The sequence below is a fragment of the Pavona decussata genome, unplaced genomic scaffold (genome assembly GCF_977016875.1).
Source record: "Pavona decussata unplaced genomic scaffold, jaPavDecu1.1 SCAFFOLD_42, whole genome shotgun sequence".
NCBI lineage: Eukaryota > Metazoa > Cnidaria > Anthozoa > Scleractinia > Agariciidae > Pavona > Pavona decussata.
The window spans coordinates 275,732-303,693 of record NW_028145464.1 but is presented as its reverse complement, the minus strand read 5'-3'; the positions used below and the strand labels follow the sequence as shown (position 1 = coordinate 303,693).

At 37.4% G+C, this 27,962-nt stretch overlaps 1 protein-coding gene across 1 annotated transcript in view; it reads right to left on the bottom strand.

Annotated features, from left to right (window-relative positions):
• Positions 1 to 27,962, bottom strand: part of LOC146482818 (uncharacterized) — a 410,856-nt gene that overhangs the window by 120,385 nt on the left and 262,509 nt on the right. The gene's annotated exons all lie outside the window — the stretch shown is intronic.

The window sequence follows — 27,962 nt, the reverse complement described above, 5'->3', positions numbered from 1 at the left end:
CAGAGCATCCAGCTTGCTACATGTACTCGATGATTTTCAATTTACCGCTAACACTAAAGAGAAGTGTCTGTCAGATCTGACTAGCTTTTGAAGTATGTGTCAATAACTTGACGTCCCCAGCATCGCCGAGGAAAAAAAACCGTTGGTCCCTATACCTCGCTACAGTTTGTAGGTATCATGCTTGACTCTGTTTTTTAAGGGGCTAGGCTCCCAGAAGATAACCTCCAAAAATGTTTCACACTTTTAACTTCGTTTTACTTAAGTCAGAAGGTGTCTCTTAAAGAGCTCCAATCACTAATTGGACTTCTAAATTTTTCTTGCTCAGTCATCGTACCAGGCCTAGGTTTCTTCGTCGTCTTATTGATCTTACGATAGGTCTGACAGCGCCCACATCACCGCATACGTTTAAGCAAAGACGATAAAGCCGATTGGCAGGTTTGGATGCGATTTCTGGTGGGTTTCAATGACCGAGTTTTCTTTTTAAACGATCTGTGGTTAACGTCACTGACGCTTAAGCTGTTTACTGATGCAGCGGGTAAGAAAGGCTATTGTTCAGTTTTTGGCAGAAAATGTTTTATGGTTCATAGCCTGAGTCATGCAGCTGAATTTTTTCTTATCGTGACGGGAATTACATTGCGTATTGGGGGGCCGACAATATCCAATAATTGCATATGTTTTGTGACAGACAATGCAGCTCAAGTTGAACCGGCAAACTTCAAAACATAAACACATTATTCTACTGGTCGGGATTTCTCTCAAGTAACTGAACATTCTCTTTCAGCACGGGATTAAAAGCGCTGAATTGTTACACGAGCATTGAAAATCGCAGTCCGAGCATTGAAAATTGCAGTCCAATAGACTTATTCTATAGATAATTCACTTGCGCCGAAAAACTAGAATTATACCATAAGTCTTGCTCAAGGTATGAAACATCAACTCGTAAGTGACACCAAAGCTGAGGTGATGCGATAACAAAAGCAGTCGTGAAAGACTTTAATCATGATGGGGTAAAATAAAAACTCAAATTTAGTCGCTTCCCTAAGTGTTTCCCTCACGATGTTGTTCCCTCAGGTGTTGATCCCCTGCCTTTCGGGTGCCATACTGCTGGTCTTGATTAGGCGCCTGATGAATAGTAGCAGCATAGTGGTAGAAATGTCTCGTTCCACAACCCGTATGTGACACAAAACAACACTGGTCATATATGACACAAAAACTATTTGTCCAACAAGGGATTAATTTGTGCACAACATCAGTTGTTTATTAGAAAATACCAGTAGTTTGGGAAACTCGACTTCATGCTAATTATTTCCCATTTACGCCTTGAAGGAGCCGTTAGGATAAAGAAAATGAAAAAAAATTATGAACTCAACACTTTCAACTTTGCTGATTGTGTAGAAAAAGTAAGCGGACTGATGTCTACATTAGAGCGAGGCATACTGGAAGCGACTGCTCAAAAATTGATTTATCCAATTAGAGAACGGTTGCACGAATGAGATGTCGTGGTTGTATAGAGTTTCTTTAAAACAGTAAACAGAACTTTCGTGTAGTTTCATTTGGGTATCATTCTCAGCATGTACAGTCAAAAGACATCAACAAGTAATGGTTTTTTTTAACTCTTTTGCTTGTAGACTACTACAAAACATAAACTGCAATGTTTAGGACAATCGAACGACGGCTCTTGGAAATTTCGTTTCCTTGTTAAAAGATTTAAAGATAGGAGTAGAATACTTGAAAGCTTTGTACTAACGGTGGTTTTAAATTTGCAAGCATGTTTCGGCATACCCACGTCACTTTCCGTTGGATATATCTAATTCCAAAATATATACAAGAACTAAACTAAGAATTTCAGAGCACATCGATTAGCCATGAAGCAAACCGTCTACAATGAAATAAAGACAATACTGATAACAAAAAGAGACCTTAAAAATCATGGAATGCATTTTTTTTTGTTGAAATGTTCTTTATTCAGGACTTCAGCAAACTTTCTACTGACTACCATGTGGTGGAGAGAAATGTACGTTTATTAAAAGCTTCTTTTCGTAACTCATCCAATTAAAAACAAGCAGTGAAAGTGACTGTTACAGACCAGCGCAGGAAACTTTAGCCGCCGATGGCCGGAGCTTCGATTGTTAGATTTGTGTAGACAAGATCATCGGAATGTACGGTATTGACCATCAATCAATTAAACTATTAAAAAAAAAAAAAAAAAAAAAAAAATTATCGTAAACAATTTTTTTTTCCGAAACTTTTAAATCGCTAACTATTCAGAGCATTTCGTTGCCTTTCAAATGTCATCAATACTTGTGGACAACATATAAGTTACAGTTTACGAGAGGAGGCGACAAGGTGAATATTAACATGGTAAGAGTAACGGGATTTCTAAGTCCAATTTGCTTTTCTAGGACTAATAAAACCTCTGAGTATGATTTGAATTGAAGTTATTTTAACAGTTTGGCGGTTCTTTGTTCTCGCACCTTGTTTTGAACATTTGAACCTTTGAAACCGCACTTTGGCGGCATTTTGAAATTTTTGAGAATCTCTCAAAATTCGCCAAATGTACTCGTTGACGGAGGATCCTTGATCCTTACAGGCAGCCTCTCTTAATATATTAACGTAACTGATTGAAACGCAAAGACTATTTTAAGTCAAGAGAAAATAAGGGACAGGGAGGTAGACCCCAGTATAGCCCTTGGGACATGTGAATTTCATTTAAGTTATTTTTAGACGTTATGGAAGCAGAAGTCTGTTTCCCGAAATGTAAGCAAATTGGCAGTTTGCGTCCTCGACTGCGTTTGTGACGGAAGAAATATTCCGCCCGTTGTCAAGTCGCTCGTGTACTCGCACCATTATTTCTCTTAATATTCCTTCTTCTTATTTTCTTTTACTGAGAAGTTGGCAAGTTTATATGAGATTATTTAATTCCAAGAACTGTTTCGTGTTGGTGTTATTTATCCTACACCACTCATCACACTACATGAAGCCATCAACGAGTAATGGTTATTGGTATTGGGTTTTTGAACGCTTAAATTGATAACGAAATAATCAAAACATAAACTGCGATGTGTTTCAGAGGGCTATTACAAATTTAGGTTTTACGTAAAAGAAAAAGATGGAAAAAAGGTACGTAGCAATAGAAAATTTGAAATAATATAGAAACGAAATTTTAGGTAAATATATTTAAATTGTTAAACGTTTCGTAGTTGTGGGATCATTTGTTCCGGAATTTTCTCCTAGCCTTCGCTCTCTTGTACAGGCGCAGCGTGATTAAAATAGAATCTTAGTTTCTGAAATTAAAAAAAAAAAAAAATGCGTTCATCCTTCCGAAGTTGTCCGGAATTTAAAATATAGTAAGGCAGGTGTTCGTGTTTGTCTTTATATCCTGTTTTCAGTTTCTCGGAGCTTCAATTCAGGAAATATATATCTCCGCATCTTGTTTAAAACTTCGTCATCTTTAAGGTTGAAACTACAACTCAGAAATGTTTTAGCCTGTCGTCTTAACTATATTTCAATTCGTACGGTGTGCATCTTTGGGAGGTTGTAAAAGGGGCATGGTTTGAAGTTGTACTGCGGTTCCTATTTAGGTGGACTAAGCAGTTGATGGGTTGACTGGAATATCGTGCTAAACAAGTTTTTGCATAGTTCGTAGCCCTGGCACATAAGGATGACAAATAAAAACGTGCTAGTTTCGACTCGTACAATAGATCTAGGGAAAGCTTTCTTGGATGCTCTTTCAGTATCGTTAGAAAAAATATAGTGCAAGGTATGATGGAAACACGCGCTCCCTATTCGCGTACAGCCGTTTGTTAGCCTTTTTGATTGATTCAGTGATGTGATCTTTGCAACGCAAGTTACTAGATATTGTTAGCGTAAGGATTTTTGCGCTATTTACTCGCCTAGATCTTTTCCGCTGAAATTTGTAGGAACGAAAACGTGTTTGCTCGTGATAAATAATTATTTACATTTGTCTTCTTTGAGTTTCTGACCGTATTCTTATTTCGGTTACAAGGCTATAGCGCAACAACTTGAAAAAAACCGTAGAAAATACGATTAAGTAAGGTAGTAAACTTTTGAGTGAACATTTCTGTTAACAAAATTAAATTTCATTAAATTGGTACTGTTAGCGTTATGTGCTTTGGACGCCTTTGTTTCAGAATACAGTTATTCATTATACTGCAAATAACACCTACGACAAAAAAAAAAGTTATGATTGCAGCAAAAGCGACATAAAAATACCATTAAAATATTAAAGCATAATTTAATTTTGTACATAAGTAGACTTCAATCTATTAAAAGGAAACTCCACTCTAACCAATAATTCACGTTAAATAGTTGGAAGCGGTCTGTCTAAATTCTTAGCTTAAAAGGCAGAAATAATATTCAATTCATTAGATATGATTTTCGCTTATTGAATTTCTTAAATTTCCCATGCACCACCATTCTGAATTACTGACTTCCACGGTTATGAAACAATACATAGGGCAACCGTAGGACTGCATGAAATTCAACATGTTGACGCTTAGGACATTGAAAAGGGAAAATATGCAATAATCTAACCCTCTGTTGTCCGGCGGAGAAATATTTTTTCTAACAAAACTTCAATTTAGACTGTATTTTCACCAATTTAACGTTAAAATACTTCAAGAGTGGAGGCTTCTTTTCACGTTTCTATTTGTCTTTTTGTTTACAGTTGGTAAGGGAAACCCTTTCTGTGCGAGAAGCAAGCATGTTTCTGTTCACTAACATACAAGACTATAAAAAAAAAGAATAAATAAATATAGTAAATAAAGTAAAATAAAGAACGTTAAGATGACAGACAAAATTACAGCTTACAAATATGCCAACGACGTCAGATTTGCAAATATCCCCTCAGGCAGTTTTTGGATTTTATTCGATGAAAAATTCCTATAAAATAATAAAATAGATAAATAGAATTACGCCGATTTAAATCTAGCGCCTCAAACATAAAATTACAAGCAATGATCCATAAGCATATTCAAGTCAATCTCAAAGTACAATATACAATTATTCGCTGAGGCTTATGTTGTGTGAGTAAGAATATTCAACATCAAAGTTTTTACATTTTCTTTTCATTTGTCGAGATATTGAGTTAGATGCCTTGGCGGGCAAACTCCAACCTTACAAAGCAGCTGTAAGGCTATGCACGTAAATAGGTAGGTCATTTCGCATACAATTCCTTGCCTCTCCGCCCGACAAGGTTTTCTTTTGAGTGATATCTTTTGTTGCCATAGGAATGTGCGCAGAACCTGTGTGCGTGTGTTTGTGTTTCGGGGAGAATAGCTGTTGGAACTACAATAGCTGAGTGGCCAGAACTTATAAGCCTCTTTCCTAACGTTTTCTTGCAGATTGATATAGTTATGCCACGTTTTGTTTCCTAGGAGTGCATAAGCAAATCACTTCCCCGAATTTCGTGGAGGAGCTAACGAAATAAGTAGGATTTATATGAAAAAGTTGTAGTCTTCTAAAGGAATAATTAAAAAAAAAAGTCAGACGAAATGTCAAAATGTTTATCTAGATCTCTCAAAATGTACCATCATCATTACGAATTCATTTGTATGTAAAGAATTGCATTCGCTTCATTGACAAGAAAATTAATGATACCTACGGCAAAACACAGGCATCTGTAAAAGGAGGACCGGATGGGTGCGGATGGCATTACAGAATGGGGATGGAAGCTAGTGCCACCTATAATAAACTCCAATTACAATCTGCGGAAAACCAGGAAATTCAGAGTCCCGGTTGCCAAGACCAAGCGTTTTGCCGAGTCATTCATTATGAAAGGAGCGCAACTCGCATAGACCCTCGCTAAACTAGTGAAACTATGAAGATGTGTAAATAGCTTAGTTTTATATATTTTGATTATTGATTTTTAGTATATACATTTGCAAATAGTCTGTAATTTTTTTGTCTACGCAATTAAGTTTATACTGCCATGTAGTGTCTTAATAAACGTATCTATCTATCTATCTAAATGAGGATGGAAACGAATAGTGACAAACTAACTTCCTTCCAAGTTTGGAAAAAATACCATCGTTTAAAATAAGTTTACTTCAGCTCAGCGCATAAAAACTGTTTTTAGTGTTCAATTTGTTTCTTTTGAGGAGCGATCGTTGCAATATAAATATCTACAAAAAGACAACATTACTTCACCGTAAGTTTAATTTGACTTTATTTGGGAGAAACTAAACTTGTTTTAATCAAACTGCATTTCTCCTATAGCCCATGGGCTGGTCCTAGAAATGAAATTCCCCCCCCCCCCCCCCAAAAAAAAAAAAATAAAAAAATGGGAAATTAGACTGTATTTTCAACAATTTAACGTTAACATACTTTAAAAGTGGAGGTTTCCCTTCACGTTTCTATTTTTTTGTTGTTTTTTGTTTATAGTTGGAAAGGGAAACCCTTTCTGTGCCAGAAGCAAGGCTGTTTCTGTTAAGTAACATACATGACTTTAAAATATAAAGAATAAGTAAATATAGTAAATAAAGTAAAATAAATAATGTTAAGATGACAGACAAAATTACAACTTACAAATATCTCAACGACGTCAGATTTGAAAATATCCCCTCAGGCAGTTTTTTAATTTTATTGGATGACAAACGCCAATAAAATAAAAATAAATATAAATAGAATTACGCTAGTTTAAATCCAGCGTCTAAACTCTAAAATTGCAAACAGTATCCCATAAGCATAGTCAAGTCAATTTTTAAAAAAGTGCAATATACAATTATTCGCTGAGGCTTATGTTGTGTGAGTAAGAATCTTCAAGATCAAAGTTTTTACTTTTTCTTTGATCGAGATATCTGTCTCAAGTTCAAGATTGAGCCAGGTACCTTGACGGGCAAACTCCAACCTTATGCACGTAAATAGATAAGTCATTTCCCATCAAATTTCTTGCCTCTTCGTCCAACATGATTTTCTTTTTAACAAATAGATTTAATTTTGCCGCGAGTCGGTACTCTGATAACGCACAGATGACGTTCAAACGTGGCGAGAACAAAGACGGCTCGTAGCGTGACTGATGTTCTTACCACGATTTGACGTCCTTTGAGCGTTATCAGAGTACAGACCAACGGCAAAATGGAATCCATTTGTTTTATACAATCATCAAGACTTTCGACCACATTTAGTGAGCGAGCATCACTTTGACAGAGTCCATTCAAAAACTTTCAAGCAAACTTTAAGACCATTTTATATATACACACGCGGTTGTGATCCTATAAATTAGAGTATAATCCAAAAGAGTTTCACTAACAATATTTTCAAAAGTAACCTTTTTGGCCTAAAAATATTAAAGCATGTTAGTCGCTTCACGGTGATTTGTGATCGAGTTATACTCGCCATTACCGCATTTCTATCGGCGACAAATTTGGGCAAATATTTCCTTCATTTTCACGTCACAGCAAAGTCGTATTTTTTAAAACCTGGTTGAGGTCACTCTCAATGGTCATCGGATAGTTTTCCTTTCTTACGAAAATTTGCCTATATTTCCCTATGTTTGCAAAAATAGTTTGCAAATCTTTGTTGACCAGTCACTCTTTCTGGACCCTTAGACTCTGATTACGTGCGCCTGTCAAACCACTCGATGACGTCAATCGTGCGTCTATACTCTAATCACAAACTCCGCTACACACATCATAACGCGAGGTTTACACTGTTCATTGTATAATGAGTGAAAGCTTTTGTTGCCAATGGAAGGTGCGCCGAACCTGCGTGCGTGAGTTTGTATTTCGGGGAGAAGGGCTGTTGAACTACAATAGCCGAGTGGCCAGAACTTATAAGCCTTCTTGCAGATCGATAAAGTTATGCCAAGTTCGTTTCCTACGAGTGCATAAGCAAATAAATCCCCCATATTTCGTTGACGAGTACGCGTACCAAGTAGGATTTATGTGAAAAAAATTTGTGGTGTTTTAAAGGAATAAAAAAAGGTCATACGAAATGTCAAAACGTTTATCGGTCAAAATGTACCATCATCGTCACAAATTCATTTGTACGAAGAGAAATGAATTCGCTTCATTAACAGGAATATAAAGTATACCAACGGTGAAACACGGGCATCTGTAAAAGGAGGACCGAGTGGGTGCGGATGGCGTATTACATAGTGGGGATGGAAAATGAGCATGAAAACGAATAGTGACAAACTAAGATCCTTCTAGGTTTGGAATATATCGTGCTTTAAGATACGTTCACTCAAGTACAGTGCTTGAAAACTGTTTTAAGTGTCCGAATTGTTTTCTTTTGAAGAGCGATTGTTGCCATATAAATATCTATATCTCTTAAACTTATTAGAAGTGCGAGCGATTTAACCGACGTAATACAACAGCCCTTGATCGAGCTGAAAAGAGACTGAAACACATCAAGTAATGTTTGGAAAAGTCCTGATCAAAAAGTTATGAATACAACCTTTTGCTTCGTTTGTCCCCTTCTTCCGTTTCATCTGACATAGAACATTTGTCATTGATTTCAATACGCAGCTAGGCCTATAGCAATCCAATAAACTTAGCATATCTCAAAGCCCAAAATAGTATTCGAGTCACAGATATGCTATTTCAAAACTGTTTTCGATTCCTTTCCTGTGTAGAGAATCAGCTTACTGCGCATTTTTGCGACTAGCAAGTGGTGGACGGAGTAGCAGTGCCTTACCAGCTGCAAAAAAGTTTGGGAAAAAAAGTTTATTTTATTTTCAGCCCAGTGATTGGCTAGCAGCACAAGTATTCTAGCAATGATTAAATCGTCACCCAGCCAGTAGTTTTTTTGGGGATAACATCAAGTGTTTAACCGCTGCGACTTTGCTTTGAAGAAAACGTTTGGTTACCAAGACAATGGAAATACTTTTGTTAAAGACTGAAGGGCCTGTTGTTTGATTTACGAAATGAAGGGGTGGAAACGAACGAAAAAGACAACATTGCCTTACTGTGAGTTTAACTTCACTTTACTTAGGAGAAACTAAACGTGATTTAATCGAACTGCATTTTTCCTATAGCCCATTGGCTGGTCTTCAAAACAGTTTTGAAAATTTTGGCTCAAATTTTTAAAATTATGAAGCGGCATCGCAGGGACGACTATTCTCCTAGAAATAAATGCTCAGAAAGCTCTATATAGCCGTGAAGCTTAATAATTGAATAATCTGAAATAAAACTTTTTTTTGCAACACTTTTTATTTATGTTGGAGAGCGGACAACTTAAAACGCAAATTTAACAATGTTTCTCAAACTGAATTACGAGCCGCTTTGCATAATCAAGGACATCCAAACATACTGCGATTTAACAAAGTGTTGGGTTATTGATTCCAAAAAAAACTCGATCAAAAAAAATTAAATGGGCAATTGAAATTTCTTCGATGACTGTCACCCGCTTGGACGCCACAAGAAAAAACTTGAAAATTTCGCAACATCTTCACAAACTTTGGTGCAATCAAATTCTGAGGACCATTAGCATTAAGGGCAAAAAATCCGATAAATCTAGTACCCTTTTAACTTATTTGAACGGTGGGGATACACGAAAAACTCGAGTTCTGGACACCAATAAAGTTCTACAGTTTACGCACAAAGTTTTGACTGGCTATGCCACACAACTTAGGTACCTCCTTAGGAGGCTTGTTGCAAAGTATTCCACAAATATAAAGCCCAGGATATAACATTTTTATAACATAAAGGCTATAGCTGCACTACTTCTTGAGCCCAAATTATATCAAAAGCTTGAACTTTCGCTCCTTGTGAAAATTGTTTAAGTTCTTATTCTTTCCTGTAATTTATAGTTCAATTTGATACTTTACAGTTAATAAGACAATAAACGTGTAATTAGTAGATTGCCACACAACTCACGCAGGCAGATTCTCGTGACAAAACACTAGTAATTCTAAAGTGCCATGTAAATACTTATGTACTTTGGAAACAAAGTTTCGCAATGATAATACCATTTTCTTTAAAAGCCAATCAGCGCAAATGTAAACGGCAGTGGAACGCAATCGAAGAATCTAACTCAACTTTGTATCTTGGAAATGAATTTGTAAGGAAAACGATTAAAATGTGGCACAAAAATAGGATTAGTGTGAGATGCAAGTTTTACGCAGGTCACGATGTCAATTCATTGTTAAAAGAATAACTAAGAACAAAAACCAGAAAAAAAGTTAATCACACTTACAAACTCAACAACTTTGATTGCTGAGAAAATATATCTCCTTGTAGCTGCTGGATATTGTTGCTGTCGAGGTACCTACAGATAAAACAACAATCATTTTGATTTAATCATCGATAAGAGCTAAGACTAAGTAGAAAGCTGAGATAATTTATTTAAAGTAATAGGCTGTTTAATTTAATTACAGAAGGGGACAGGGCTGAATGGAAGGTGGGCGGGGCTAATTTTGAAAGAAAAATGTTGACATTGGGTTTTCTGTCCATAGCTTTCCTGTTTTCGTTTAGTTTACGCGGGCAATAGCTGTCCTTTGCTTTTTTTAACGATTGTTTGTTTGTAACAATGCACACTTTCAGGTATTTAAAAAAAAAAAATCAAAACAGGCCATTTTCAAAAGCTTTTCCTTAAAAGGCTGTCGAGAAGAAATTAATATGACGCCCTATTGCAAGTTACCACCAACGCATAATAAATCAGGTCTGAAAACAAATTTAAAATCGAGTAAAAGCATTACCAATTTTCTAAGGTTTCGCCGTTTATGGTATTATGGATTATGAATGAAAAACGTATTTCGATCTGCACTGCTATAGCCCGGGTCGAAACCTTTTAATTTTTATTGTTATTCCGGTTTCATTCCCCCCCCCCCCCCCTCACAACCTGGATAAAAACCCCTCCGTTTATAAGCCCATCTTAAATCCCTCACGAAGTTGTGTAAGCTCAGGGTTCGATAAGCGTCAGTTAGAGCGCTAAAGGATCATTAATTAAGTCCCAACAGGTGCTTTGATATTTAGTGGTATTCCCTCATTACAAGGGGTCTGTTATTGTGAAAGCTGTCGAATGTACCCATCAATTCTTCAATAGATGTTTCAACTTCGTAAGATTGTTTTTGCTCTTCTTGTAATTTAATTATATTCGAATTGCTTGAGCCCATCCAAAACGCATTCTTTTGGTCTCACGAGGCGCAATTTTGTTTAGCAGATGGCGTTCATTTGAATGGTATAGGGCAATAAAATGCTATCGTAGTTTTTGAAATGCTTGCGTTTATTTGATAATATTTAGTTGCTTATTGTTAAAACTAGTCACCAGTTCCATTATTCATTTTCATGGCTTTCGTTGCTGTGTTGCGTCGGCAGCTGTTTTTTTGTTTGGTTGTTACGCATGCAGGATGTCGGCCATGATAGTAGGATGTTTCTATTTACGTGTACAACCCAGTACTGGTAGCGTGCCCAATTGCTCTTGGCTATTGTCCTTGTTGTGTTTTGTGCTTTAATCCGGAATTTGGCTTTGACTTTTCAACAAAATCTTATTTTTTGCCTCTGGACCTCTGTGTCCTTAAATCATGTCCACATTGGCATTTCAGTTCAATCCTATCGTTTCCAGCACCTGGGACACCCATGAACTCCCTTTTGTTGATTTGCGCATTCTTATTTAATTTTTTTAAACTTCATGACAAGCTTTGTCCTCTCGCAGAGCGCGCATCCGAGAACGCCTCACGGTCGATCAAACAAGCATGCTCGATCGATACCATCGACCTCGGCTGTAACTGCTGTCCATCCTGAGATGCCACACAGACTAGTGCAAACATCGATGTGGAGGCTATCCTAACCGACGTCGCCAGCGCGGTGCAGGCCACCTCGACACATCAACTCTGCACATAGGCAAGCCAACAGCCAGTAAGAGTGCAAGTACCACAATGGTTCCCGTGTCCGTTTAAGAGGAGATGTCCGTGGAGTACATGGGTTTCGGCCTCCTAGTTTCAGTAACCCCAAGTCCTGACCGCTACTCCATATCAATCAATACTTCCGTTCTACTCCCATTTCAGGCGCAGAGCTTACTCTCGAGCCTTGTAAGCCTCCGAAAAAGATCACTAATATTAACCAACGGATGTTCGAATTTAATACCTTCGTTTTAATTTACGTAGTTGTGTTTCTTAGCGAGGCACCTCAACTTATGATATCTTGGGAAATCGTAAGAGATATTGCTGCTAAATTCGGCGATTGGGTATTTTTGGGATGAGCAACTTCGCCTTCTGCTGCAAACTGCTCCTAATAAGTATCCTTGTGATGAAGTTCATTGGGGACTGTGGCTAAAAGTGACATTTCGTGGCCAGCCATCTCCCTCTACAGGTAACAAACCACAAGTAATTGACCCCGGTCCTACATGTCGTCATTTCCGAAAGGAACATGTTGGACTTTTAACTAAGCGGACCGCACGGTCTCAGAGCATCCAGCTTGCTACATGTACTCGATGATTTTCAATTTACCGCTAACACCAAAGAGAAGTGTCTGTCAGATCTGACTAGCTTTTGAAGTATGTGTCAATTACTTGACGTCCCCAGCATCGCCGAGGAAAAAAACCGTTGGTCCCGATACTTCGCTATAGTTTGTAGGTATCACGCTTGACTGTTTTTCAAGGGGCTAGGCCCCCAGAGGATAAACTTCAAAAATGTTACGAACTTTTAATTTTGTTTTACTCAAGTCAGAAGGTGTCTCTTAAGGAGCTCCAATCACTAATTGGACTTCTAAGTTTTTCTTGCTCAGTTATCCTAACAGGCATAGTTTTTTTTATCACCTTATTGATCTTACGACAGGTCTGACAGCGCCCAAATCACCGCATACGTTTAAGCAAAGACGCTAAAGCCGATTTGCAGGTTTCTGGTGAGTTTCAATGATCGAGCTTTCTTTTTAAACGACCTGTGGTTAACGTCACTCACGCTTAAGCTGTTCACGGATGCAGCGGGTAAGAAAGGCTATTGTTTCGTTTTTGGCAGAAAATGTTTTATGGTTCATAGCCTGAGTCATGCAGCTGAATTTTTTCTTATCGTGACGGGCATTACATTGCGTATTGGGGTCCGACAATATCCGATAAATGCGTTTGTTTTGTGACAGACAATGCAGCTCAAGTTGAAGTTATTAACCGGCCAACTCTAAAACATAAGCACATTATGCGACTGGTCAGGGACTTTCCTCAAGTACAACTATCGCGCAGAATGCCTATTGTTCTTGGGACATTTACTTACTGAACGGTAAAAATTATAGATCTGTACGTAATATTGGCGGTGAAGCGTAAACTGAATGACAGTCATTGGTCTAAATTTACGCGCGCACTGCTCCCCCGAGAATACCGTTTACTTCATCAACTTGTCGGAGCGGAGCTAAAAGACAAATCGCTTCTGAAAACGGCCCCCATACAAAAAATGGCCAATTTTTGACCATTTTTAAACGCAAAAAGCGAATCCTTACACCTTCTGTATCAACTTACTTTTCGGCTTAAATTGAAGATACGACCTTCTTCTTCAAAAAGCCGCGCGTGAAAGTTAAAGTTCTAACTCCAGGAAATGAGAAAAGTAAGTTTTATCAACCTTAGAGGTCTAATTTGGGCCCTTTCTTCTCTTATTCAGGCCATTTCATGGCACGCACGCATTCGAATTTGCCGCTTTACAGGTTATAAATAATAAATGATGTCCAGGCATTCTGCGCGATGATTCACTTTTAGCACGGGATTAAAAGCGCTGAATTGTTACACGAGCATCGAAAATCGCAGTCCAATAGACTTATTCTATAGATAATTCATTTGCGCTTAAAATTAGAATTATACAATAAGTCTTGCTCAAGGTATGAATCATCAACTCGTAAGTGACACCAAAGCTGAGGTGATGCGATAACACCAACAGCCGTGAAAGATTTTAGTCATAATGGGGTAAAATGAAAGCTCAAATTTAGTCGCTTCCCTACGTGTTTCGCCATTCCCTGAGGATGTTGCCACGTAGGTGTTGATCCCCTGCCTTTCGGGTGCCATACTGCTAGTCTTGGTTAGGCGGCTGATGAAAACTAGCAGCGTAGTGGTAGAAATGTCTCGTTCCACAAGCCGTATGTGACACAAAACAACACTGGTCATATTTAACACAAAAACCATTTGTCCAACAAGGGATTAACTTTTGCACAACATCAGTTGTTTATTAAAAAAAAAATACCAGGAGTTTTGGAAACTCGGCTTCATGCTGGTTATTTCCCGTTTACGCATTGAAGGACCCGTTAGGATCAAGAGAATGAAAATTTCATGAACTCGACACTTTGATCTTTGCTGACTGTGCAGAAAAAGTAAGCGGACTGATGTCAACACCGGCTAGAGCGAGGCATACTGGAAGCGACTGTTCAATAATTGATTTATCCAATTAGAGAACGGTTGCACGCATGGCATGTCATGGTTGTATAGTGTTAAAGCATTGAACAGGACTTTCGTGTAATTTCATTTTGGTATCATTCTCAGCATATACTTTCAAAAGTTTGCTTCCAGACTACTGCAAAACACATAAATTGCAACATTTAGCACAATCGAACAACGGCTCTTGGAAATTTCGTCTCCTTGTTAAAAGATTTAGAGATAGGAGTAGAATAGTTGAAAGTTTTTTGACTAAAAGTGGTTTTAAGTTTGCAAGCATCTTTCGGCATACCTATGTCACTTTCCGTAAGTAATATAGACTAAGAATTTGAGATCACTTCGATTAGCCATGAAGTAAACCGCCTATAATAAAATAAAGACAATACTGATAAGAAAAAAAGAACTTAAAAAATCATGCGATGCATTTTTGTTTCTTAACTCTTGCTTTAAGCCGTTCCAGAAGAACATCTCAACATTTCAACATCAATGTGTTGAAATGTTCTTTATTCAGGACTTCAGCCAAATTTCTACTGACTAACGTGTGGTGAAGAGAGATGTACATTTATGAAAAGCTTCTTTTCGTAATTCATCCAATTAAAAACAAGCTGTTGAAGTGCCTGTTACAGACTGTTACGGACCAGCGCCCGAAACTTTAGCCGCTGATGGTCGGAGCACCGATTATTAAATTTCTTGATATTATTTGTTGGTTTCCGCTTTGAATTTTTAACGGTTATTATTATTAAATTGCATGGTAGGAGAAGAGACGTTCATCTTTCAGCTATCCTGGTACGTTATGTTTAGGATCTGGGCTGGTCTGAAATCTTGTTTAACTCCTTTCTTCTACCCTTATTACGTGCAAAAAAAAACCCTTCAAATGGCTAAAAGTCGCTGTTTTGAGCCACGGGAACAACAGAACAGAACGACTATAAGGCAAGTTTACCACTAAAATTAACCTTTCGTCATTGCCGTACATTCTCTTATACCGTACTTTTTAGAATACTCTCCCCTCCCCCCACCCACATCCAAGGGTTGAACCAAGAGCCCATTTCACGTAAACCAAGCACGCGCTACATTCCATTCAGCATCAGGATCAGATCAGCGTGAAAACGAACTATTGGTTATATCTAGCTACGCAGTACTGTTTCCGAAATCTGAACCAGTTTTTAATTTCATACCGGTGGAGTAAAGTATGCCTTAATATGTAGTATTTCTTTTTGTCCTAACAAATTAAGATTTGTGCTAACAAGATCATCGGAATCTATGGTATTGACCATCAATCAATTAAACTATTCAAAATACCAAATTTTATCGTAAACAGTTTTTTTTAAAGAAACTTCAAAATCGCTAGCTATTCAGAGCATTTCGTTGCCTTTGTGGGCGGGGGGGGGGGGGGGGGGGCTAATAAAGGACTAATAAAACCTTTCATGATTTCACTTGAAGTTATTTTAACAGTTTGGCGGTTCTTTATTCTTGCATCTTGTTTTGAACATTTGAACCTTTGAAAGCAAACTTTGACGTCATTTTGAAATTTTTGAGAATCTCTCAAAATTGAAAGTCGCTGAAACTTGTCAATATGATTTTAAAAAGAGTTCACAAAAGGGTGTTTTCCGGTATAACATGAGCGATTCACCAAATGAACTCGTTAACGGAGGATTCTCGATCCTTACAGGCAGCCTCTCTCAATATATTAATGTAACTGATTGAAACTTAAAGAATATTTTAAGTCAAGAAAAATAGGGGGACAGAGAGGTAGACCCCAGTATAGCCCTTGGGACATGTGAATTTCACTTAAGTTTTTTTTAGACGTTATAAAAGCAGAAATCTCTTTCCCAAGATGTAAGCAAATTGGCATTTTGCGTCCCCGGCTGCGTTTGTGACGGAAGAAATATTCCGCCCGTTGTCAAGTCGCTCGTGTACTCATACCATTCTTTGTCTTAATATTCCTTTTTCTTATTTTCTTTAAGAAGTTGGCAAGTTTCTTTTAAACTTAAATTTACATGGGATTATTTATATCCAAAAACTGTTTAGTGTTGGTGTTATTTATTCTACACCACTCATCAGACTACATGAAGCCATCAACGAGTAATGGGTTTTAAAACATCATCAACCAGTATTGGGTTTTGGAACGCTTAAATTCCTAACGAAATAATCTAAACATAAACTGCGATGTGTTTGAGAATTGAACAAGGACTATTAAGAATTTAGGTTTTACGTAAAAAAAAAGAAAAGAAAAGAATATGACAGCAGTAACAGAAAATTTGGAAGAATATAGAAACGAAATCTTAGGTTAATATATTTAAATGTTTAAACGTTTCGTACGCGTGGGATCACTTCTTCAAGACAAGGTGCTAGTGGGCGTCTGCGGAGAGGCGCTTGAATAGCTGTCACATTTAATTTTGCCCAACGGTTGAAACTTTCCCAGCCTATTGTATCCGAAATTTACCCTAGCGTTCGCTCGCTTTTATGGGCGCAGCGTGATTAAAATAGAATCTTGGTTTCTGAAATAACAAAATTGGGTTCATTCTTTCTAAGTTGTCCCGAATTGTAAATAAAGCAGGCCTGATGTTCGTGTCTTTCTTTATATCCTGTTTTCAGTTTCCTGGAACTTCAACTCAAGAAATATCTTCGCACCTTGTTTAAAACTTCGTTATCTATTAGGTTGAATTAACAAATCAGAAATATTTTAGCCTGTCGCCCTAACTATATTTCGTAAGGTGTGCATCTTCGGGAGGTTGTAAAAGGGGCATAGTTTGAAGTTGTACTGCGATTCCTACATAGGTGGACTAAGCAGTTCACGGGTTGACTGGGATATCGTGCTAAACACGTTTTTGCATAGTTCGTAGCGCTGGCATATAAGGTTGATAAATAAAAACGTTCTCTTTTCGACTCGTACGATAGATGTAGGGAAAGCTTTTAGTACCGTTACACAAACATAGTGGCAAGGCATGATGGAAAGCACGCGGTCCCTTTTCTCGTACAGACTTTTGTTAGCCTTCTTTGTTGATTCGGTAATGTGATCGTTGGAACGCAAGTTACTAGAAATTGTTAGCGTAAGAATTTTTTGGGCTATTTACTCGCCCAGATCTTTTCCGCTGAAATTGTAAGCAATGGTTTGCTTGTGAATAATATTTTTTTACATTTGTCTTTTCTGAGTTTTTGACCGTTTTCTCATTTCGGTTACAAGTGTATAGCGCAATAATTTGCAAAAAAAGCGTAGAAAATACGATTTAGTAAGGTAGCAAACTTTTGAGTGAACATTTCTGTCAAGAAAATTTTAATTTTATTAATTTTGTACTGTTAGAGTAATGTGCTTTGGACGCCTTTGTTTCAGAATACAGTTATTAATTATACTGCAAATAACACCCCTGAAAAAAAAATTGCAGCAAAAGCTCCCACGCACCGCCATTTTGGATTAATGACTTCCACGGTTGTGAAACGGCTGCATGAAATCCAGCATGTCGACGCTTGGGACATTGAAAAGCGAAAATAAACGATAATCTAACCCTATATCGTCCGGCGGAGAAATGTTATTTCTAACAAAATTTTAAATTAGATTAGTATTTTCACCAATTTGACGTTAACATACTTCAAGAGTGGAGGTTTCCCTTCACGTTTCTATTTGTTTTTTTTTTTTTTTTTTTTGTACAGTTGGCTAGGTAGACCGTTTCTGTGCGAGAAGCGAGCCTGTCTCTGTTGACTAACATACGTGACTTTAAAATATAAAGAATAAATAAATATAGTAAATATAGTAAAATAAATAACGTTAAGATGACAGACAAAATTACAGCTTACAAAGAAATCAACGACGTCAGATTTGCAAATATTCCCTCTGGTAGTTTTTGAATTTTATTCGAAGACAATCTCCTATAAAATAAAAATAAATAAATAAATAAATAAATAGAATTACGCCGATTTAAATTTAGTGCCTAAACTCTAAAATTGCAAACAATAATCCATAAGCATATTCAAGTCAATTCCAAAGTGCAATATACAATTATTCGCTGAGGCTTATGTTGTGTGAGTAAGAATCTTCAAGATCAAAGGTTTTACTTTTTCTTTTATCGAGATATCTGTCTCAAGCTCAAGATTGAGCCAGGTACCTTGGCGGGCAAACTCCAACCTTATAAAGCAGCTGTAAGGCTATGCACCTAAATAGGTACGTCATTTCCCATCAAATTCCTTGCCTCTTCGTCCAACATGGTTTTCTTTTTAACAAATAGATTTCATTTTGCCGCGCGTCTGTACTCTCATGCCGCAAAGATGACGTCAAAACGTGGTGAGAACAAAGAAGCGTTCCTGATGTTCTTACCACGATTTGACGTCCTTTGTGCGTTATCAGAGTACAGACCAACGGCAAAATGGAATCCATCTGTTTTATACAATAACCAAGACTTTTTGACCACATTTAGTGAGCGAGCATCACTTTGATTGAGTCGATTCAAAAACTTTCAAGCAAACGTTAAGACCATTTTATACAACACACGCGGTTGTGATCCTATAAATTAGAGTAATATATATATTTGGCCAAGCCTAAAAGCGGAGCTCCAATTTTTGTCATAGCATTTATAAAAATTTGCTTAGTGTGTGAACGTAATAACCTTACCAGTTCTTCATCCTTTCTGCAGTTATATTTTTAGTGCATATGCAGCAAACTGCCCAGACAGTAACAATGCAATGCAGAGGGCAAATTTTTTTTGAATGCTGATTTGTTACAATGGAGGCTGGGTGAACACGCCAGTTCTACATTCCGTTGGTTTCTTAATTTTGTGTCCAAAAACAACGACTTCTTTCAAGTTCTTTGGAGTTCGACTGTTTAAGCCGGGTTGTTTGTACCACAAATACATGGAAATCAAGTGCTGCAGCGAAAAAGGGAATTCCTAAACGTTAGTTTTCGTGTTTCTTACTGTACAGGAATCAGCAAAAGCCGGATTATTTGTGTCAAAGCTAAAAACTTGGATAGGATTGTCATTTGTTCAGTTGAGAAACTGAAATCAGTCATGGCAACCATGCAACTGCTTTCAACTCGCTACTTCTTCTTACAATTAGCAATTATCCTGCGAAATTGCGCGGAACAAGTATCGCCTGATACTTATCCGACGAGGCCGTAGGCCGAGTTGGCTTAAATCAGGCGATATTCTGCAAGATTGAGCAGGATAATTGTTTTATTATTCAACACATTGATGACAAAGCACAGATTTATAGCAGAAAAGCTGAACTTTATTTGTCAAAAAAAACAAAAAAAACAAACAAGAAACTTGTGAGATTTTCCCTCGCGCGGACCGGCATGAATGAAAGTGGCAGCTTTGTTCAAGTTTGAATGAAATCGAGAGGCTTTTGCATCAAGCTCAGTAAAAAATTGAGGTCTTGTGCGCCAATCGCTTCGGCAAGATTTTCTACAAATTTCTAGCACCAAAAGCTAAAGCCAAGCAGTATTTCGAAGTTGCGAAGGATTTGTTGTGTCAGCTGGGCCGAGCTGAAAGACTGGAAATACTTTTCAACGATTTCTCGGGTGAGTGTTTCTTTGTTTACTACGCAAGCAATTTCACGATCTTTCCTCAGTGTTTTGACAAACGCATCTAGTGCCTTGTTGCTTGCAAGAACTCTGGATCTTTTATGAAACTAAACGGTTTTGCTAGCGGCTCTAGATCTGATGTTTCTGAAAACAATTACTTTGTACGAGTTCCGTCTATCTTTTTGTCTGCCAGATAGCTAAAATTTCTCGAGGCACTTAAGTGCGAGCTCGGATTTTCTCAGGTGGTTTTCCCCATCTCTTCAAGACGAGTCGAGATCTCTGTTTAACGGTTGCGAGAACCAATCTCAGTAAAGAAATACATGTACTGGAAGAAAGAATTTTCGTTTACAAATGATTTGCAAACGGCCGTCGAATTACACGTCATGATAATATTTTTTTTGTGTAAGAGCAAGTTACCGGCCCGGGGGAAAATGTTTGGAAATTCAAAAGTGTGTCAATTCTGCTCCTATAGTAATAATTCTAGTCTCGTCAACCAAATGGAAAATACGGGAAAATAGTCTTTGGTGTATGGTAGAATTATTTCAGAGCTTTTAAACTTGTGTCTGCATGTTTACAAACGCATGAGAGCCGTGTGGTGTGAATGAAAAAAACACGGCCACGAAACAATATCGTACAAAAGTTAATTCCTAAACGAATATCGATGGTATCGAGAATTTAATAAACGATAAAAGCATCTGCGTAAAGCTTTAAACACATAACATAAATAAAATTATCGATTGTTGCCTGGAAGAAAGCATTTTCGTTTACAAATGATCTGTAAACGTCCGTCGGAATCACGTAAACATGACATTTTCTGCGAGAGCAAGTTAGCTCCCGGGGAAAAGTGTTTTGAAATCCAAAACTGTGTCAATTCTGGTCCTATAGTAATAATTCTAGTCTCTAAATAAACGTTAGCAAATGGAGAATACGGGACGATAGTCTTTGGTGTTTGGTAGAATTATTTCAAAGCTTTTAAACTTATGTGTGTTTAGAAACACATGAATGCCGAAAGGTGCGAATGAAAAAAACACGGCCACGAAACAAAATGTTCAAAAATTAATTTCTACACGAATATCGATGGTATCGAGAATTTATTAAACGATTAAAATATCTGTGTAAAACTTGAAACACGTCACATAAAGGAAAGTTATCGATTTTTTTTTCCGGGAAGAAACCTTTTTGGTTTACAAATGATCTGTTGAAACGGCCGTCGTAATCACGTAAACATGGTATTTTTTGCGAGAGCAAGTAAGCTCCCGGCGAAAAATTATTGGATATTAAAAACTGTGTCAATTCTGCTCTTAATTAGTAATAATTCTAGTCTCTAAGTTTAAGAAAGGAGAATACCGAAACGTACTCTTTGGTGTTTGGTAGAATTATTTCAGAGCTTTGAAACTTGTGTTTGTTTACAAACACATTTATAAGCTTAAGGGCCGTGCGCTGCGAACGAAAAAACATACGGCCACGGAACAAATTTTTCAAAATTAACTTCTCGAATATTGCTGGTATCGAAAGCGATTAGAGTGTCTATGTAAAGCTATTTTAGAGTTCTAAAAGTTAACATAACTGATCACGAACGGGTGATATAGGCAAATGTGAGGCTTCTTTAAACTTAAGCTTACTTTTCTTTTCCGGTCGGCCTACTCTAGCTTGCTATCCGTCGCTCTCTTCCACGTTCAACTCTGCTTGATCGTCTCCGCTTCTTTGTTTTGTTTTTCTCTCTCTTTCTCTTCTTTCCACGTTTGTCAACATATCCAACAAATACGTATAAATTGTCTTTGTGTTTTTTGTTCTTTAGCGTTCCTGTTGTAAACGCATCTTGCCAAACTATCTCGCCATGCAACTTCCCGCCAAACAAACACGGGCGCATTAGCATTGTCGGATTGCGTACAGACGGACGGACGTACGGTGTACGGACGGACAAAAGTGACGCCATAATCAAACCAAAATTTCTCGCATTCACGGGTTACCAAATTCTCTTAGCTATAGGGCTCCGCTGCGTGCGCCTGCGGCGCGCGCGAGAGCTCCGCTATAATCCAAAAGAGTTTCACTAACAGTATTTTCAAAGGTAACTTTTTGGCCTTAAAATAATAAAGCATGTCAGTCGCTTCACGGTGATTTGTGATCGAGTTATACTTTCCATTACCGCATTTCTATCGGCGACAAATTTGGGCAAATATTTCCTTCCTTTTCACGTCACAACAAAGTCGTATTTTTTAAAACCTGGTTGAGGTCACTCTCAATGGTCATCGGATAGTTTTCCTTTCTTGCAAAAATTTGCCTATATTTCCCTATGTTTGCAAAAATTGAGTTTGCAAATCTTTGTTGACCAGTCACTCTTTCTGGACCCTTAGACTCTGATTACGTGCGCCTGTAAAACCACTCGATGACGTCAATCGTGCGTCTATACTCTAATCACAAACTCCGCTACACACATCATAACGCGAGTTTTACACTGTTCATTGTATAATGAGTGAAAGCCTTTGTTGCCATGGGAAGGTGCGCCGAACCTGCGTGCATTTGTTTGTATTTCGGGGAGAAGGGCTGTTGAACTACAATAGCCGAGTGGCCAGAACTTATAAGCCTCTTTCCCAACGTTTTCTTGCAGATCGATACAGTTATGCCAAGTTCGCTTCCTACGAGTGCATAAGCAAATAAATTCCCCATATTTCGTTGACGAGTACGCGTACCAAGTAGGATTTATCTGAAAAAATTTGTGGTGTTTTAAAGGAATAAAAAAGGGTCATACGAAATGTCAAAACGTTTATCGGTCAAAATGTACCATCATCGTCACAAATTCATTGCTACGTAGAGAAATGAATTCGCTTCATTAACAGAAAAATAAAGCATACCAACGGTGAAACACGGGCATCTGTAACAGGAGGACCGAGTGGGTGCGGATGGCATATTAAATAATGGGGTTGGAAAATGAGGACGAAAACGAATAATGACAAACTAAATTCTTTTTAGGTTTGGAAAATATCGTGGTTTAAGATACGTTGACTCAAGTACAGTGCTTGAAAACCGTTTTAAGTGCCCGAATTGTTTTCTTTTGAAGAGCGATTGTTGCCATATAAATGTCTATATCTCTTAAACTTATTAGAAGTGCGAGTGATTTAACCGACGTAATACAGCAGTACTTGATCGAGCTGAAAAGAGACTGAAACACATCAAGTAATGTTTGGAAAAGTGTTGATCACAAAGTTATGAATACAACCTTTTCCTTCGTTGGTCTCCTTCTTCCGTTTCATCTGACATAGAGGATTTGTCATTGATTTCAATACGCAGTTAGGCCTATAGCAATCCAATACACTAAGCATATTTCAAAGCCAAAAATAGCATTCGAGTTACAGATATGCTATTTCAAAATTGTTTTCGATTTCTTTCAGGAGGGGAGAGTCAGCTTTTTGCACATTTTTACGACTAGCAAGTGGTGGACGGAGTAGCAGTGCTCTTACCAGCTGCATGCAGAAAAGTTTGGGAAAAAAGTCTATTTTATTTTAAGCCCAGTGATTGGCCAGTAGCACAAGTATCCTAGCAATGATTAAATCGTCACCCATCCAGTAGTTTTTTGGGGATAAGATCAAGTGTTTAACCGCTGCGACTTTGCTTTGAAGAAAACGTTTGGTTACCAAGACAATGGAAATACTTTTGTTAAAGACTGAAGGGCCAGTGTTTGTTTAATTTACGAAATGAAGGAGTGGAAACAAGCGAAAAAGACAACATTACCTTACTGTGAGTTTAACTTTACTTTATTTAGGAGAAACAAAAAGTAATTTAATCGAACTGCATTTTTCCTATAGCCCATTGGCTGGTCTTCGAAACAGCTTTGAAAATTTTGGCTTAACTTTTTAAAATTATGAAGCGGCATCGCAGGGACGACTATTCCCATAAAAATAAATGCTCAGAAAGCTCTATATAGCCGTGAAGCTTAATAATTGAATAATCTGAAAAAAAAAACTTTTTTTGCAACACTTTTTGTTTATGTTGGAGCGCGGACACCTTAAAACGCAAATTTAGCAATGTCTCTCACAATGAATTACAAGCCGCTTTGCATAATCAAGGACATCCAACATACTGCGATTTATCAATGACATAAAAGAAAATAAGGAAACAAAGTGTGAGGATACTGATTCCTGAAAAACTCAATCACAAAGTCAATGGGCAATTGAAATTTTTTCGATGACTGTCACCCGCTTGGACGCCACAAGAAATATCTTAAAAATTTCGCAACATCCTCACAAACTTTAGTGCAATCATTTTCTGAGGAACAATAGCATTAAGGGCAAAAAATCCGATAAATCTGGTACCCTTTTAACCTAATTGAACGGTGGGAATACACGAAAAACTCGAGTTCTAGACATTAAGAGAATTCTAAAACAACAATCATTTTGATTTAATCATCGATAAGAGCTAAGACTAAGTAGAAAGCTGAGATAATTTATTTAAAGTAACAGGCTGTTTAATTTAATTACAGAAGGGGACAGGGGTGAATGGAAGGTGGGCGGGGCTAATTTTGAAAGAAAAATGTTGACATTGGGTTTTCTGTCCCTAGCTCTCCTGTTTTCGTTTTGTTTACGCGGACAATAGCTGTCCTTTGCTTTTTTCAACGAGTGTTTGTTTGTAACAATGCACACTTTCAGGTATTTAAAAAAAATCAAAACAGGCCATTTTCAAAAGCTTTTCCTTTAAGGCTGTCGAGAAGAAATTAATGTGACGCCCTATTGCAAGTTACTACCAACACATAATAAATCAGGTCTGAAAACAAATTTAAAATCGAGTAAAAGCATTACCAAAATTCTAAGGTTTCGCCGTTTATGGTATTATGGATTATGAATGAAAAACGTATTTCGAAACCTTTTAATTTTTATTATTATTCTGGTTTCATCCCCCCCCCCCCCCCCTTCACAACCTGGATAAAAACCCCTCCGTTTGTAAGCCCATCTAAAATCCCTCACGAAGTTGTGTAAGCTCAGGGTTCGATAAGCGTTAGTTATAGCGCTAAAGGATCATTAATTAAGTCCCAACAGGTGCTTTGAGATTTAGTGGTATTCCCTCATTACAAGGGGTCTGTTATTGTGAAAGCTGTCGAATGTACCCAAAACTTGTTAAATAGATATTTCAACTTCGTAAGATTGTTCTTGCTCTTCTTGTAATTTAGGTATATTCAAATTGCTTGAGCCCATCCGAAACGCAATCTTTTGGTCTCACGGGGGGTTTTAGAAAACAAGGAGCATTTTTTTTTTCACCAGATGGCGTCCATTTGAATGGTATGTGACAATAAAAATTTTATTGTAGTTTGTGAGGGGTATTTCTGAAAAGCTTGCGTTTATTTGATAATATTTAGTTGCTTCTTGTAAGTAACCAGTTCCGTTATTCATTTTCATGGATTTCGTTGCTGTGTTGCGTCCGCAGCTGTTCTTTTTTTGGTTTCTTTTTTTTGTTTCATTTTACATTGTGCCTTTGGCTATCTCGCAGACAATTTGGGCGATGCCCTTGTCTTGTCGGCTGTCTTTTTATGTTACTATTATCTTAATGTGTGTATGCTACTTATCTTAGTTTGAATGACAGTTTTGTTAATTTTTTTGCATTCCTGCCGTTGTTTTTCTGCCTCCTTGATTGACGCATGCAGTATCTCGGCCATGATAGTAGGATGTTTCCATTTACGGGTACAACCCCGTATCGGTTGCGTGCCAAATTGCACTTGGCTACTGTCCCTGGTTACGCTTTCTAATTTAACTTTTTTACATATTATGACAAGCTATGTGCTCTCGCAAGCGCCCATCTGAGAGCGCCTCACGGTCGATCAAACAAGCATGCTCGATCGATACCATCGACCTCGTCAGTAACTGCTGTCCCTCCTGAGACCGCCACACAGATTAGTGCAAACATCGATGTGGAGGCTTTCCGCTGAATTTTAGCAAAATGAAAAACGCGCCTGAACTGTCATAAATTGTCTACTAATAAAAACTGTTCAGTAACAAGCTGAAAAGAATTACTTTAGGGCGCAATTTGACCTGCATAAGAACAATTTGAAGACAACATGGAAACTAATCGGGGTGCTTGTTAACAAAAAGTCCAACTCACAAGTCACAATTAAAATAGCTTATCTCTGATAACAAATGTTACACAGACAAGGTTAGTATAGTCCGCCAATTGAAAAAATCGTTATGTAGATGTAGGACGCAACTTAGCTGACACGCTTCCTCGAAATGATACGGATCCAACCCATTGTATTACACGCTCATTTCAATCGAGCTTTATGTTTCGCGGTATTTGTACTCAAGAGGTTTACGATACCATTATCAATATTAATCTGAAAAAAAAATCTACCATTGGTATTCCACAGCTGTGCATAAAGCTTGCGTATAACCACATTTCTGAAGCATTAAACTTTAATATTTAATAAATCTTTGTCTCAGGGCTTTGATCCTGATAGTTTAAAAGTGTCTAAGGGTTACCCCTGTTACCAAAGGGGGTAAACTAACGGATCCACCCTATTTTCGTCCTATCTCTACCTTGTCAGCTCTAACGTAAGTTTTTTTGTAAAACTAGTATACAAGCAACTTAAAAATTCCATTGAAAAGTGTGATATCCTTTTTCTGTTTCAATTTGGTTTCAGAAAAAGGTCATTCAACAGCGCAAGCTGTCAGTGAAATTGCGGATGGTTTAAGGAATCCAACTGACAGCAATCTATATACCTGTTGGGAATTTTTAGAATTCTCGAAGGCATTTGACACGGCTAATGACCAAATATTGCTGAAGAAACTAGAATAATAAGGAATTAGAGGAGTTCCCTTAAAATGGTTTACAAGTTACACTTTATCTTGAGAACAGGTAGCAGTATGTAACTTTGGGCCGGTCACATTGACTCACCAAGACAATCGATGATCTGCGGAATTCCGCAAGGTAGTACACTAGCTAGGACACTTTTTTCTCTCACTTTATATTAACGATCTACCAAACTGCTCAAAGAATTTAATTTTCAGGATATTTGCGGATGATACTAATCTATTTGTTTCAGCTTGCGACTTGAAAAGCCTTAAAACTTTTTTTAATTCTGAATTAAAGAAAGTTAGGGAATGGTGCGATGTCAACAGACTTTCTGTTAATCTTAGCAAAACTAATTATATGATAATTAAATCTTCTAGGAAAACTTCTGAAAATATAGAAATAAAATTAAAAAGCATAGACGGATCTTGCCACCAGTTAAGGAAAAAAAGATCGGGGGTGTTATGATAGATAAATCCGACTATCATGGCAATATCATATCTCCTATATCTGTTCTCGTGTTCCACGTAATATTGGTATAATTTCAAAACTAATATACTATCTATTTATTCACCAACTGAAACAAATTTATTATAACCTTAACTACCCCTATCTATCATATGCTGTAATAGCTTGGGAACTGCTTATAAAACGCATCTGCAAAAGTGGCAATCTAAACAAAATACGGTCCTAAGATTAATGTTATTTGCAACTACATCTGGGCGCTACACAGAAAGCGCTCTCCCTTTCTTAAATCTCCAGACATTTTTAACAATAGATAATGTTTACTACCTCCATGTCTTAGAATTTACGCATTTGTGGCATAAAGGGATTTTACCAAAGGTGTTTGATAACCTATTTCAATATGCCGAGAGCAGACATATATACAACACAAGGTACGCATTAAAGCAAAATTTATGCAAACCACGTATTCGAACCAACACTGGGAAACAAATGTTTTCCTATCACGTGATTGACCTATTGCATGATATCCCTCATTACACAATTGAAAGATCTTAGTACATTTTCTTTTGCCAAAGAAGTAAAACGATATATGCTGTTTAAACAATATTTCTTCTTCGTTGCTCCTTTTTTTATTAAAAGTAACTGTAAATAGTTACTTGAGGTTAACTCGAAAACCTTACGGTTCCTTTAACCATTAGGCTCCAATCACCTAAATTAGTTTTCTTATTATTCTCTTTAATTAACCTGTGATGTTAACAACGATCCTCTGTAACTAGTTAAGTGTGAGCTAATAAATATTGTTGTTGTTGTTGTTGTTGTTATTGTTCTCTTTAGGGTACCACGACTCTCGGTGAACTCTTCCAACTGGGAATTAAATGACAATAGAAACTATTTAAATGTTCTGCAA